The sequence below is a fragment of the Haemorhous mexicanus genome, chromosome 3 (genome assembly GCF_027477595.1).
Source record: "Haemorhous mexicanus isolate bHaeMex1 chromosome 3, bHaeMex1.pri, whole genome shotgun sequence".
NCBI lineage: Eukaryota > Metazoa > Chordata > Aves > Passeriformes > Fringillidae > Haemorhous > Haemorhous mexicanus.
In genome coordinates, this window is record NC_082343.1 from 107,519,474 (window position 1) to 107,534,534 (window position 15,061).

Consider the following 15,061-nt stretch of genomic DNA (forward strand, 5'->3'; position numbering starts at 1 on the left):
AATGGGTGTTGTTCCATGCTTAGAACAAGAATGAAGATAGCATGGCTGCTGATAAATTATGTCCGACATCTGAGAGACATGTGAGAGAACATTAGTGTTCTGGGCAATACATTTAGAAAAAACCCCAAACTTTTCACCCTTCCACACTCTATTCTGTGGAGAACAGTTTAGGTTTTCTGACAGGGCATTTTCTCTATGAGTTTTTCTACTGTTTTTCTTGAGTAAAAATCTATAATTTAACCTAAAAGGTCCTTAAAAGTATATTTTAACTTGAAAGATACACTGATGAACTTATTAGTATGTATTAGGCTGGTATCTTTCACCTTATCTCAGGTTCCTAATAGTTAGAGGTCTAAGTCTGACCTGAAGACCTCAGACTCACTTTATAGTCAGAAGAAAAAAATGGGCATTCCCAGATTGCAATCCATCTTATTTGAACTAAGTACACAAGACAGGTCAGATGAATTGTGGCCTGAATTTGCTTCCACTGAGTATAACAGGAAGCCAGGGTAACTAGCAGAGGTTTCATGTTGAACTTTTGGATGTCTACATTAAGGTAGATGAATTGCACCCTGAAGTTATGCACACTAATAAATTAAGCAGGAGAAAGGAGCATGCCCTGCCACTTTGTTGCCTTGCAAACCAGTTTGGATGGTACCTGGCTGCTTTTGACCCAGGAGTGCTGCTGCTGGTCAAACCAGCCGGGGGGGGAGCTGGGGCCAGAGGTGTTTGTGAACAGTTTGGGTGTGGTGCTCAGTGCCTGTGGCGCAAGGATTCCAGACATGGGATGCAGACCTTTCCATGCTGGAGAGCTGCAGGGCCAGAGCACAGCTGTGAGCACATTTAATTCTACATTATGGACATATGCTTAGTACCTTCAGCAATCAACTCCTATCAAACCTACTTTACCAGCTCCAGAAGGCACACTTTCCAACAGATTTCGGAGTAGCCCGTCTCTGCAGAGATATAGGGATAGAAATCCCTGCCTCCAGTTTCCAAGGGCCTCCAGAAGCCATAGAAATGTCTTTTCATAAAGTAGGCAATGCTAATCTTACTGATAGAAAATAACAAAAATGTGAGCAACTGTGTGACAACATCTAACCGAAACATTATGTTTTAAGGCCATGATTCTGTTCCCACTGACTTCAAAGCTACAGGATTGGGCCTGAAATATTTCTGAGGTTTTTTTTGCAGCAATGATAATGACCAGAAGTGGAGTTATTTTTATTCTTTATGAGAAACAATAAATAAGAGACCATACTTACTTTTCACTGGAAATTTTGAAACAATCAGTTCACTCCAGGGGAAAAAAAAAAAAAAAAAAAAAAAGAAACCCTTTGCCCTGAGTTTTTTTTTCTCCACTATGTCCATGAACACTTTCAAAGAAGCCTGACTCGGGACAGCCTATGTAGGATAAAGCCAAGCCACTAAAATATCTTTCCTCTCCTTACATATGCGGGGCCTGTACTTTCTTTGTATATTTTGTTACTGGGAAAGAAAACAGCTGTGTTCTTGAAATCCCTGTTTCTCGTTCTTGGTAGGTCAATTCTCTTTGATGCATTGTGTTTGGCCCTGGTAGTATCAGTGAGGGAAGCTGTTTTTTGATTAATAACATTTTGCTTTTTTTTTCCTCTAGACTTGCTTATTGGCAGGGTGGTTTTCATTACCCAAGCCGGTAACTAGAATCAATTACACTAACTAAACAAAGCAGAGCGTAAAACTGTGGAAAGATGAAGATAATAAGAACTAAAGACCATCACACACAAAAATTCTTCAGCAGAAATAACTAAAACAAACTTATGCCACCATCCTTTTTGCTTTATAAATTAGGAGAAAAAACAATATACAACTCTGTGTTGCTACTCTGCTGGTAGAATTCTAGAATAATTTAGATGGGGAAGGACCTCTAGAGGCTTCTATACAACCTCATACTAACAACACATCCAGCTATGCGATCAGACCATATTTTATCCAGACAGATCTTGACAGCTTCCAAGGACAGAGGTTTCATTACCTCTCTTGACAGTCTGGTCCACTGCTTCACTGAAGCACTGAGACACTGCTTCACACTGCACTGAGCTTGTCTTGTTTCAGTCTATCTTTGCTCTTCCTCTCCTCACCATGTGCTACTTTGAATGGTTTGGCTCTGACATCTCTCACTGGCTCACCCTTGCTCAGGGTCAGCCAGTGCCCTTGGTTTGGTGTTGTCTGCACACTGAATGAGGCTGCTCTCCAACATCTCGACCAGGTCACCAGGGAAAACATTAAACGGGACAGGCCCTGTGACAAACCTCTGCCATACTCCACTGGCTACCAGCCTATAGACAGAGTATGACCCTTTAAACCACTATCCTCCTGGCCCAGGCATTACATCAGATTTTAGCCACCTAATTATTCATCAGTACAGAGCATGGCATTCTAACTGGAATGCTAAAAACCCAGCTTAAATCCAGGGTCATCCAAAACTCTCACCTCATCTACTTACTCTTCACAGAAGAAAATCAGGTTGTTGGGCATGAACTTTTTCAGTAAACCTCTGCTGAATTTACAAGTTACATCTTGTCCTTTACATGCCCATGGATTCCAAGAAGACTGGCTTGATGATTTTCCTAGGGACCAATATGAGACTCAGCAATTTGTAGTCCTTTTTGCACTTAGCTTTAAAAATATGCACAGTATTTTCTTTCCTATACTCTTTGGGGTCCTCTCCTTATCTCCATGACATTTCAGAGATGTTAGAGAGTGATCTTGCTCTGACATTGTCTGTCACTCTCAGACACAGCCTGTATGGTTCCAAGGACCACAGGGACTGAGCTCTCTTACCCCAGTCCCTGACTTGATCCTCACTCACTGCTTGTACCTCTTGTGCCTTCCTGTAACCACAAAACCCTGGGAAACTCTCCTGGTGAAGGCTGAGACAAAGAAGGCATTGATCCATCTCAGCCTTAGCCAAGGCTGCTGTCTCTGAGCCACCTGCCCCATTCAGCAGCCGTGCCACACTTGGTGTTCATTCAGCCTTTTACTACTAAAGGTTCGGCTCTGAGTGAGCTTTGACTTACCTGACACCATTGCTACATTCCTGGACAGCTTTGAAAGTTTTCTTTTGTGGCACATCCATCCCTGTTTCCATGCTGCCCATCCAGATGTCAGGTAGATTAATGGCTCCCATTAGAACTGGGGTTTGTGATCTAAAGATTTGTTTTCCTTAGAAATGATGGAATTTCCCAAAACAGATTCTGATAGAAAGATTTGGCCAAGAAATTTCATTACTGAAATGAAATGCTAGCATGGATATTTAATTATGGTGCTAATAGCTATGAAAATTACTTATTTATCCTAACATTTTTGATGGATCTAAAGCCACATCAGGTACAGGAATTTTTCAAGATAATTATGAGCAATTTTTACTACAAAGAACTCAGAAATGTCTTATATTTTTTGATGGCTCATTATTAAATATCAAGAGCTTTGGTTGGAACAAGCGGTAGGGTTTTGTTTGTAGTCATTACTAAAGACCAGACTGCTGTATTCACTGTCAGAGTGACTAGCTTAAATTAAAAGGTCTTGTTTCTCTTGTCTCAACATGATTCTTCAAAAAGTAGCATAAAACTCAGGATTGTTAAATTCTCAATACAGTTAAGAGAAATGTTACTATTTCCTATTCTTTCATTAAAAAGAAAAAAAAATGAAAGGCATAAATAGGATGTGCTTCATAGAGCAATCTGGCTCAGCAGCATGATGGTCCTTTTCTCCAGAGAGCAATAGAAATGCTCTGAATTTAATCAATATTTGAATCCTGTCATAATTTTCAAGAGCTTTTCAAGAATGTGAAAACACTGCATCCCATCTGAGTCCAAATTTGGGTTATTGAAGGTCTATATAAAAATTGGAAATTATTTGGAACAAACTGTTCAGAGTTCTAAACCCATGACCTTTCCCTGACTGCCAGAAACAGAAAATAATATGACGTTTTCAGCTTCATTAAATATGATACCTTGCTTTTCCTTTTGCAAATGTAAGAGGAACTCTCACTACACAAATATAATTATAATCTCTCTGCAATTTCAGGGTAGGATCATTGTACTCATTATGACTGGGATATGTTAAATGCTTTTACTATTATCAAAGCAGGAAAAAGAAAAAGGAAACTTATAACAAAATTCATGAAAGCTCTAAAGTGCCATTTAAATGTGGCCTACCTCCCAGTGTTTTCCATGCTCTAAGCTTGCAGCATTATCTAGTTATCTTCTTACTTAGACAAATGCTAGTAGGCATGCCTAAATGGGTTTAAGTCCTAAAACCCACTTAATTGATACTTATCCTATTTGGAGTTTTATAGCTCAAGTATTGTCTGGCTTCTCTGCTTCTCTGGCACAAAAGATTTTTTTTTTGGACATCCCTTCTTTCCTTGTCCAAACAAATCTTTACTTATTCTTTAAGAGATGGAAGCACCAACTCTTGTAGTAATTTATGGCTAACAATAGAGAAACATTTTAGGAGACAAGAAGACAAAAGATCTGAATGCAGAGATCTTAGAAAAAAATGAAAATGTCAAAACAAGAAAAGAAAAATTCCCTTCCTGCATAGCATCTAATCCAGATGGTACAGTACTGGGAAAAGGTGAATATACATGCAGTCTGCCCAAGGGAAAAAAAGTGTCAACAGTGACTTGACAGCCTGAAGAAACCTTGGTCCCAATTGTCCTAAAAGTGTTTTTTGAGACAGAGTTTGTTCAATTGTCAGAGCTCAAGACATATTTGCATCTGTCCCTTCTACATGACAGTCATGACCTCTCCCAATTCCTGGCCTAGGTGATCTCCTATCCATCAAACTGGACGCTGTTCTCAAGTGTTTACCTCTCCCATTTTGTCCTTTAAAGAAGTCCCTGTACCCAGGGCAAGGTTCTGCTCTCTGAAAAGGGTCACGTGCAGTGTCAGGGAAGTATTCCCCATGAATAATATTAGCACCAAGAAGGATGGTAAAATAAGAGAATCATCAGAACAAAGTGCTCTGGTAAAAAGCTAAGCCTTTCTGTTTAACTCAAACTTTGTCAGTCCCTCCTTTATGTTTTGTTAATTTAGTCATTCAAATAGGAGAAAGTAAGCTTGGAACAAACTCATTTAAATTTCTAGACATGGAGAGATCTGCCTGTCCCTTTTCTTACATAATGTTTCATCTCACAATTCTTTGACCAAGCTAGCTTTGTCCACACATCAGAAAACTCTCTCTCCAGTCCTTTTCTTCTGTCCCTAAAGGGACAGGTCATGACAATAACATTTTCTGGCTCTTCCCCTCTGATATTGATATTCTGGGACAAGCCAAATTTCTGGTCCAAAGGGAGACAAAACAAAATATTCCAACATAGTTATTCATAACCAATGAATCAACAAAAGCCATTCTGGGTTTGTTGAAACCCAGAGTTTCAACAAATATATAGAAAACTCACTTCAGCACACTGTGTCATTCCATCTCTGTTCAGGAAACTAGTTAACAACATGCTTAAATGGTCTCTTTTCTTGGGATTCTTTTCTAAAAGAGACTCTTAAATATTTTGTCTCAGATGGGTTTTTAAAAATAGCTTCAAAATACTATCCTAAACCACAGCTGCCATGTAAATAGAACATTTTTTTCTATAAGCAACTGCATCCAAAGTCAACCCAGCTATATCTATTTAGAGAATATATATACATATCTGTATACACATGCATTTGTAAAGTTGATAAGGGCTTTTCTTGTTTTCCTCCATTCTAAATTTGCTTGAAAATGTGTTAACATTGCCCTCCTCATGTGTACTAGAAAAATATCTGCCTTGTTTGCAGTGCTTAGTATAACTTCAAGGTGAAGGACATACAAAAGAGTGACACCACAGTTTTAAATATGGTGTCAAAGTTGGTAATTGCATGAAATTTCCATGCACTAAAGGGACTGTCAGGTCAAATTAAGTTCCAGATTTTCTTTTGATAAAGAAAAGCCTGTTAAAGTCTTAAAAATGAAACATTATCATGATTATTTATTCAACATTCCAATGGGAATTTTTTTTTCCTTTTTTTTTTTTTTTAACAAGCACAGACCTACAGTATTCATAATGCAAACATCACACTGTTGAGCTGATCACTGCTGGCCCATGAGAACCTAAATCTCTGAAATGAATTGAAAGAAGTTGTAAAGCTTAACACAACGAGACTGGTTTTGCTCTCAGAGTTAAGAAAAAGGGGTAAATAAACAGTATAAAAGATAAGGCAAGGATATTCTCACATATAAAAGAAAAATTGAAATGCATTTATTAAAGCCTGTTTGGAGAAAGATGGATTTGTTCTCTTGTTTTTCAGTGGCAGGCGATCTGTATTGTGAAATATTCAATCCAATAAAAAAATTGCAAACACTATGTTTGTGTTACAAAAAACTCTGCTTAAAAATAATACTTTTTACCTAGACAGCTAATCTAAACAAAATTGTGTCAGGTTATAATAGATTCCAAACTAAAAGACTGTCAGTGAATTAGAGTTGCAAAAGTAAATTTCACACATTCAAACAGGTTGTGAAATCTTCATGTGGAGAGGTTTGTAGCTAATGTTTAATAATGAATGTTCTGCTCTATTTATGAAGATTTTATGGAAATTTGTTCTCCTTAGATTGAGGGGGGAAGAAAAATTATTTGGAACGTCTATACATCTGCCTGAAAGCCTGAATGTTCTCAAAAAATATTAGTCTTTTGTTCCTTCTTTTTCCCATAGAAATTTGAATAATGAAGAAAATTTGAATAGTGAAAAATGTAGTTAAAGCATTAAACCCATGAAGTTGGACAGGTTTAGGGATTTTTAGATATGTGTAATTATCAGAAATAGGCCTTTCATATTTTCATAATAATTTCCATAGAGCATTAAAATATTATTTTGGTAATGTCAATGATAATAAATATAGTAGTTATTTTGAGATGTAATTAGTAATATGCATAGATATTCTTGAGACAGCAATATATTGGGTATTTGAAACGGTGGTATGTATTTTTGGTAATTAGATAGTTCATATCTCTGTTCTTGCACTCACTGCCACAATTTGGTTTTGGTCTTATCTGGGTTTGGTCTTATTAATGACCTTAGATTTTATCATCTCTTTGTTACTAATCATTATTGTGAAATGAATTGGATATTAAATCTGAACATTCAGTTCCTTGTTTGCAGATAGAAATTAGGACCTTTTAATACATAACACTTACTACCACTATAAATCCATCCATCCATCCATCCATCCATCCATCCATCCATCCATCCATCCATCCATCCATCCATCCTTCCTTCCATCCATCCATAAATGTGTCACGTGAGCTATATGAGGTCAGATTCATAAAGATTCTTTTCAAAGAGTTTCTGATGAAGAGTCCCTCTCCAGCTTCCCTGTAGGCACCCTTCAGATTCTGGAAGGCTTCTATCAGGTGAATGTAGAAGCAGATTTAAAGATGCTTCAAAAATCAAAGGAGAAAGATCACAGTGTGATCCTGTGTCCTGGTGTAGTAAACTAGAGAAACAAAAAAGAAATGTTTTAATAAAACCCCACATATTTGCATTTAAAAAAATAGAGGTATCTACAAGTTTGCATTACACTGGTAGCAAAGCAACTATGGCAACTCTGGTAGTAAACCAGAATGAAAAACAACATCTGTACCTCAGAAGTCTGAAGAAAAATGCAATGATGTCTCTTTTGCTTGTAATGAGAGACAAAGGAAGGGAAAACTCTCTTTTATTAACCTTTTAACAATGCTGTCTTTGAATTCTCAAGGTAGTAGTTTGCCTATGTGGTCTTGCATCAGCTTAATTCTAAATTCCCAGTTTAAAAATTAATAAAAAATCTCCTTAAACAGACTTGGAACTTACCCAGGGATTCAGAAGCTGTTTATTTCTTTTGAATGACATTAAATGATGTTTTTATTTGTAGCCTACCTACTGGTTCCAATCAGCCTGAAACAGTGGAGAAAAATAGGAGGCAATGATTGCCAAGAAGACATTTGCACTGCATTCCCCAAGTTATTCACTGAAAGGGACATTTACATTTTTGTCCCCACTCCCATGTGTAGGACAGAGCTTCTCTCTTCCAGGAGCAGACTAGAAGAGAGCAACTCTTTGCTTTGGTTTCCATGTGTCCAGAGAAGCAGTGATTTACCCCATGTTAGTCTCTCAGCTCTCTCATGTGTCTCTAATAGGTTACTCCCTGGCAGTCTATCCTGTGGCCTTGACACACAAATTTTTCAGGTTATATGACTAAGCCAAGCAAATTTGAATGCCTAAATTAAACTTAGCTGCCTAAAAGTCTTTTCAAACCAAATCATTTTATGATGCAATTATTGCAGGAGTCCTTCCTAATCCAATGTCTATTCTCAATCACCTGTGATATGTAAAAAGGGAATTTAAGTAGATTGGCACAACATGCAGAGATTTTCAGTATCATGTGCAGAGGATGAACCTTACACATTACCAGTATAAATTTAACTTGTGAGATGTCCAGCAGCTGTGATGTACAAAATCTAGGCTTGTTTGAATCCTGCTCCCAAGCAGCTGTGTTAAAATTTAATTCCTCTTTGTCATGCTGTTCATGGTAACCGTAGGCACTGTGAAGCAATGTAAATATGCTCTAACCCTCCCACCTTTCCCCTGTGTATGTACAGGTCAGGCTAAAATCTGGGTTTGATTAAATTAAACACAATCTAAGCCTTGAGCAGAAGGGAAAGAAACACCTTGACCTTTTTCTTTTGGTACAAAGCAGACACCAATATAGATTTAAAATCAGTGAGGATGCAGGGTTTTATAAAACAGCAATATTTACATGTAATTGTCCTGACCATGTTAGAGCCATTGAGCTCCCATGTTTATACTATGTATTTTTTCCTCCCTGTGAAACTGCAAGGGATTTCTCACATACACCATGTTACTCAAACAACAGTTCAGACTTAATCCAGCCTTGTTTGCTCTCTTTAACTCATTAAACACTCTCACTCTCTTTGTTCCTCTTTTACCAATTTTTCCAGTTGTATGGTGTAAATTTCTGGAGGAGCTCAATGGGTTTTCTGGAAGACCAGGAGTTTTGAGCTTTGAGTCAATGTTTTAGTGGGACTGATTTTGCCATTTCAGCCTCTCAAAAGAAAAGAATACTAATAAAGACTGAATCTGAAGTATGACAGGTGCATATTTAAAGCCTTATGAAACCACTGAAACACAACAGAAACATTTTAGCCATGGTAATGTATTAAAAGCAAGTTTTATATGTAGGGGTAAAGCATTTAAAACTTGTTGGTAAATAAATTCATTGCTTCTAACATAAACCTGTATGTTTGGTGGACATTTGTTACTTTCAGGAGTGATTGTTACTTTCAGGAGTGACATAACCTCTCTCCAGGCAGTAAGTTCCTACTGCAGCCTTGTGTTGACTTGATTTTAGAGAGTCTTTGCATCTGTAGCAAAATCAGACCTGTAAAAAGAAAAATCCTCTGGAAACATCTGTCATGTATTTAATTTAGACCAATGTGTCAACATTGCAGCAATCTCTGTTTAAAGAAAGACATGGAAAAACTTCATTTTCTCATAGGTCATAACAGCCATTCCAAGAAAAATAAAAAGATTGCTGATATTTGTAGTGTTTTGCTTAATATTTATTTGTTTGTTTAGGTTGGTTAGTTGGTGGGAATATGGCACATTTGCTGCAGCTCACTGCCTTGTGGGTTTCAGTTATCTGAAGGGCTTACATTCTCACAAAGCTTTCTGTACACAGCAATTTGTCACCAATTGAGGAGGATTAGAGAAGGATCAGTTGCAAGACAGTCTGCTGCTTATATTTACACTACATCAAAATGTCTTCCTACCTCAGTGAAATCCCAGCCTGGCACATGAGCTATTTGTGGATCTGTAACAAGTTTACCTGATATTAAGAGCAGATTGAATACTAACCACAGGCTGGAGCCTTTTTGTCTTCAATATTTGCCCTTTCCTTGTTGTCACGAATCACCCATTGATTTTGAGAGCACAAACATTTCTCGATGGTGAGAGTTAACCTCTTTTTCATGCTTGTTTACACACTCTGCTCTGTCCAAAAAGCCAGTTGCACTTTTCACCTTGGTCTACGAGTAGTCATGCAAACAAATGCCTCAAACCTGAGCAACACCCTTTTGTGTTCCCCCTGTTTGCTTACCTCGTGCTTCTGCTCCCTGTTCCTAGCTTGGTTATAGATTCATGTTAGAGCTAAGACTCTGAGATCAAAGGGTCTGAAGGTACACTGAGAAAACACTAGTGAGCAAAGGGCTGACTGACCTTTGCTCACATCCTTTCAAAACTCTGTTTTCTGATGCTCAAATCTTTTGTGTGCATGTATGTGTGTGTGTGTTTACCTGTGTACACATATAGTAAATATGAGTACCACAACATTCTTCAATGCATCTAAATATGAGACTGATTCAGGTGTTATCCACCTGTACTTCATAGTAAAAGGTAGTTGGAGAGGGAACATAAATGTTCTACCAGGGCCTGAATCCATTATAAACTGTTTCATAAATGCAACTGGCCAATCAAAAAAGACAAGATAATATTAATTATTGTCCCAGACAAAGAAAGATGGCCCTCTTTGGCTTGACTTCTAAATCAGCACACATTACTGTGGTGATGGTCCCCCTAATTTCATTGGCACGGGGCTGAGGGTTTTAATATTTTATTTTTGGGAAAGAGCTCATAAGGCAGTCTGACATTAAGAGATTTCACAGATTCCAGGAGCACAGAATAAACTAGAGATGTTAATATGTTGTTAATGCTGATAAAACACATGTGAATATTTGTATGATAGCTTTTGGAAACTTTGTATATAAAGAATTTTTCCCAGGAAAAAAGTTGGCAGACGACATCTAGTCTACCTAGATTTCATCATAAGGGAGAACAAGACTATATTAATGGTGTCACACTTTTTTCTTGTCTGGTGTCTAAACCTTCATCCCAAGGAAGAGCATTACCAACACACAGCAATCCACCAGCTGTCCAGAAATTAGGTGTAGACAGACTGTAGACACATGGGCTTGTCTCCTTAGAAAAAGGGCATTTATCAAACAGTCAGCTTCAACTCTGAGCTTGACTCCACAGAACCAGACTTTAATGGGTCTCTTAAGCAAACATAGCTGGTGTGAAATGGGACTCAGCAGTGACATATTAGGTAGGCAGATAAAAAGCAATGATGCCTGCATAACGTACTCTCTGTGAGGTGGTTCTCCATCACCACAACAGGTGCTTGGCAGATCACCACAAGGTTTCCACAGCTTTTCAGTCTTTCTCAAAATTTCAAATCCAAAGACGTCAGTAAAAATGCAGACAAATCCTGATGTGCTGAATATTTGACAGTGGTGTGATGTATGGTTTCCTCTTAAATCAAACCTATTCCCACCAGTTTAATTTCTACCTCCGTGTTCTTTTTTATTCCATTGCATGTCCAGAAATGGCATGTCTGCCTGGTTTGGCCTTGGCAGCCCGGAATGTCCAAGCACACACCAGACAAAGCTACTTACAGGAACTGGCAAGAGAGTCAGGGGCTTAGGTCACATGCACACCTTTTGTTGTATGGATGTTATCCTGAGCCCTGGCTTTGCCTTGCTGGTGAAGTAACATGGAGACACTAAGAAATGAGAGAGCTTTTTGTGCTACCTCTGCCACTCAGCTTTTGAACAGACGTCAGGCACTGGAACATGCTCACAGCTGTGTTGCATTTCAGGTTGCTGCATGCCATGAGGCAGCAGGGTGTGGGTTTTCTTGGTGGCTTCAAAGGGTGCACCGAGCTGCCTTGTGACACCTGGGGCTTGTTAGGGTTTTCCTTCGGGCATTCCAGATGGAGAACTTCAGTGGTACTTTGGCGTGCGCTCTGAGGCCAAGACTGGTGTGCCTACAACAGCAATTCACTTCAGGTCAGGAGCAGGCTTCTGAAGTTAATCATCCAGTTAACCCCTCCAACTGCTTCTTGGATTGCATCATGGCGTGGTCTTGAACCACAGGAAATCAATACTCTTTGGGTCAACATAAACCAAAAGGTATTTTTTGGCATTGGACTTAACCCACAGCAAGTGATAATGGGCTGAAATTTACAGTATTAAACCAGAGCTAGTTGAAACTGAGCTCCTGAAGTGTGTAAAAAGGAGTTATTGCATCCTCAACTCTAACTTAAAAGATATGCTACCATCAAACCTTGCTAGAGAGAATATAGCTTGTGTAGAACGTTGGGAATATGAACTTGAGAGTACTGCTGGAGGCACTTTGTAATGGTCGATATTTCATAAAGCAGTGTAAGAAATCATGATTTGAGCTTTCCCACATACAGAAAAAGGTTTCTTTATACCCTCATTACAAATATCAAGTGCTGCAGCTATCCTGTGTTGATTTTTGTGGAGATTGTTACTACAGAAACATGGTACTTCAGTAGGAACTCAGTGATCCCACTGTGCAGTGTACATGCACTGAATGACAAGACTTAATCCTTTTAGCTTCTAGTCTGAGTGTAAAGCCTTTGTTGATCTATGCCTTGAAGCATGAGAGTTTGTTTTGTTTCCATACTTTATTTCTACCAGTGACATTTGTGCTGTGTTATTGCAGTGTATTGTTCATTCTTTTGGAAAATATACTTGATGTTATGGTTCGTTCATAATGCCTCTGATCAAGTGATGTCTTGCCTGAGTGCTGACATGGTAAAGCGTGCTCTGTCAATCTCAAGATCTCCATCAGCTTTGGTAGCATGTCTAATTAAAAAAACCAAACCAAAACAAAACAAAATTGAACTGAATGAGATGCATTAATTAATTCCTTCTATTTTGGTGTACCAAAGTCTAAATAAAGCTGAACAATCATCAATGCAAATAGGTCTGAATGCATATAACACAATCTTTGTGCTGTGATCTCTTTTTGAGATGATAAATTGTTATGAAATATTAGTTCATGTGAAGAAAATGCCTGTGTCACTCACAAGTTCCAAACCCTCTGAGTTTTGCATGATTACTATCGCAGGTCTTGGAATCCAGGCTAACTTTCATGATCCTTCAATTAGGCATAAGTGGGGAGTCTCATAAATTCTGAGCCCTTCTGAAATCTTGTTATGTTCCAATGATTTCTATCCGAGTCCCACCTACTAAGCTGTGATAGAACCAGGCTTCACATTCCTAGCAGCTACTTAGGACTCTTGATTTCTATTACAGATCTGTGTAGCTGACTTTGCCTTTTTACTAATTAGCCTGGTTATAGTTTAGGAGATCTCTCTTCACAGTGATGCAAAAATTTAGTGAAAAGGAGGATCTGAGAGATACTGAAGTCTTCTACATGGAACAATCACGCAGGACCCAGGAGAATGCTTCAAAATATACTGAGTGATTTTGAACAAGTCCCTTGGCTGCATGATCTCCTTCACCTTTTCTGTACTCTTTCTCTCATTCTCCCTCTTTCTTTTTCCTTTCTATCCATTATCACTGTTCTTGCTGTCAGCAGTGCTTAGAATTTGCTGTTGACTGATTTATAATTTCTTCACCACAGAAAGGTTGTGCAGATTAAAAATGGTAGCTCTCCCCATGTTTTAACCCTCACTTTTTTCTCAATTAAAATTTCAGTTGTCTTAGGATTCAGATTTGTACCTCCCTACAACAGAACCAAACAATTCCATAAACTTTTTTGGGCCTGCTTTATGCTTCAGTCTTATTGATTATTTAAGAGTATTTGATTAGGTATAAAATATAATCCTCCTTCTACTGGTAGCTATGATCCATGGGTAATGTAAAGTCTATAAAGAATAACATTTCATGGATAAAAAAAAGGATCATATCAAGGGCATCTGCATGCACAGCTTATCAAGTTAGTATTACTCCATATATCAGGTTTTAGGGTAATCTGATATTCCAGTACCTCTAAAAACTTGTTAATATAAAAGACAAATAAATGCTGGTATCTTATATGAGAGGAGTTTTTCTTTCTTAACATTACAATAGGAAAAGGAGCCAGCTGAAGACACTCAAAAGCAAAATGGATGCTTCCAGTTCTTTTGAACAGGAGTGTTGTTCAGGAATGATGGCAACTTGAAAATTATAATTTTTATGCTCATACCATTAGTCTCACAAAAGCATATGTACTTTCTCCTTCTTGAAATTGTGACCAGAATTTGCTGGTATGTTGTAACTCTGGTTTCTTTGAGTTAGGGGACATATATCCTGTAACACAGCTGAATATTCTTCCTTTAGAGTTTCAGAAATGGGAATATGCAAATAAGTGTTTTGAGTTTTAAAAGAAAAAAGAAGAATACTTGAAAACAAAATGTGGTGACATGGTGTACAGGGAAAGGTATTGTTGAAAATAAGTTTATCTCAAACAAAGTAGAATGGAACTGAATGAGTCCTTACTGTGGGTAACATTTTAAATCATTAGAATTAAGCTCAGAAAAATCAAGAGAAGGTTTGAATATATGCTCAAAGATACCATCTGTATTATTAAAAATATAAGGAGGAGGGAGAAGAGAGACACAATAGAAAAGTCTTTTATTATTATTATGTTTTACTTAGGTTATTCCATGGTAAATATTTTTCAGTGACATTGTTGCAGTTTGCTTTGAGAACTTTTAGACATGCTTGACCTATAATATGCACACTAGAAAATTAATTTAATGTTTTACTACGTTTGCCTTTGAACGTGGTTTCTCTTCATTTTTTATGGTTAAGTGAAATGTGGAATGCTAAATTCCAGAGTTGGCAGCTGTATGCTCTAGTAGTTATTCATCTCTACACCACAGATTCTGTTTCAAAGGAATCATTCCTGAGCTGGATTGTATCCATTTTTCTGGGTGTTGTTCTACCCCCCAGACTTGAGCAGACAATTTTATTCTTCATGATTTCTTAAGAGTACCAGAAGCTGCAGCTTTATATATGGAAAATAATTTTGTGAATTTTCTAAACAAACTTTGTATAGATATGTATAAAATCCTTCACTGTTTTCTGAATATATGGATTTTCAATATTTCTTCCTCAGAAAACCAAAACCTTTTCTTTATGCTAATTCTATAAATTTTTCCTGAAATG